Raw genomic sequence first — 1,600 nt, 5'->3', positions numbered from 1 at the left:
TCGCTTCACATCCGGAACTGAGATAAATATTCACTTTTTATTAGAGAAATTGAACATTCCGTTCCAAAACAGGACAGGAGCAGAAGTCTTTCCCTTCACTGATCATATTAATCACGCCATCAAAAAGGTTATGAAATCCTGACAGCCAGAAAAATCATGGAATCCTGACAATTTCCACAATCACCGAATCCTAATATCTTCCACAATCACTGAATCCTGATATCTTCCACAATCATGAAATCCTGACATCTTCCACAATCACCGAATCCTAATATCTTCAACAATCACTGAGTCCTGATATCTTCCACAATCACTGAATTTACATTTACATTTACAGCATTTACCAGACGCCCTTATCCAGAGCGACTTACAGTCAGTAGTTACAGGGACAGTACCCCCCTGGAGCAACTTAGGGTTAAGTGTCTTGCTCAGGGACACAATGGTAGTAAGTGGGATTTGAACCTGGGTCTTCTGGTTCATAGGCAAGTGTCTTACCCACTAGGCTACCACCACCCCATATCCTGATATCTTCCACAATCATGAAATCCTGACATCTTCTACAATCATAGAATACTGATAATTTCCCAGAACATGGAATCTGACATGAGTACCTTTGTCCTGTAATAACACACAGTCGCGATTTTACAGTGATTGGGCAGGACGGCTGTCAGTTGCTATACTGCAGGATTGGACCAGATGTTGGGTAATCATGGAGGTACAGATTGATTCCATAACCACTCGATACCTCCATGTAAACTCCACCTGCAATGCTATGGCCATTCAATCCAAAACATCATGATGTGCAGATCTCAGATATAATTATGTTTTAGGCATTTCTCCACGAACACAGATGAGCTGCGTAGATGCTGCACATCTGATATTAAAACTTGCACATTTGGTCTTTTCCTGGCTTCAGTTGAGTCCTTGCTGTTGTCTGGTTACTCCCTCTGCTGGTCAGTGTGGGGACATTTACACCAGTTTACACTCGACATGCTTTCTTATATTTCCAGTATCTTCATAGTCATGCAATGTGTCTCCAAAAAAGGTCATTTATAATCAGCCTGAATCACACTGAACAATAATAAATATAATGTAAAACCAAAAATCATTTTTACCACTTTTCCAAATTTGATTCTAATTAATGGGCCCCACCAAAGCAACCAATATATCAAGGGTGGTAGTAGCCTAGTGGGTAACACACTCGCACTATGAACCAGAAGACCCTGAGTGTCTCCAGGGGGGGACTGTCCCTGTAACTACTGATTATAAGTCGCTCTGGATAAGGGCGTCTGGTAAATGCAAATCAGGCTGTATATTTACATTTACAGCATTTACCAGACGCCCTTATCCAGAGCGACTTATAATCAGTAGTTACAGGGACAGTCCCCCCCTGGAGACACTCAGGGTTTTGAAACTGGGTCTTCTGAGTCATAGGCGAGTGTGTTATTCACTAGTCTACTATCACCCTATATATATATATATATATATACACACACACACACACACACACACACACACACACACACACACACACACACACACACACACACACACACACACACACATCTAACGTGGTAGTAGTCTAGTGGGTAACACACTT

The sequence above is a fragment of the Denticeps clupeoides genome, chromosome 1 (genome assembly GCF_900700375.1).
Source record: "Denticeps clupeoides chromosome 1, fDenClu1.1, whole genome shotgun sequence".
NCBI classification, from domain to species: domain Eukaryota; kingdom Metazoa; phylum Chordata; class Actinopteri; order Clupeiformes; family Denticipitidae; genus Denticeps; species Denticeps clupeoides.
The sequence above is the reverse complement of the archived record's forward strand: the minus strand, read 5'-3'. Positions refer to the sequence as shown.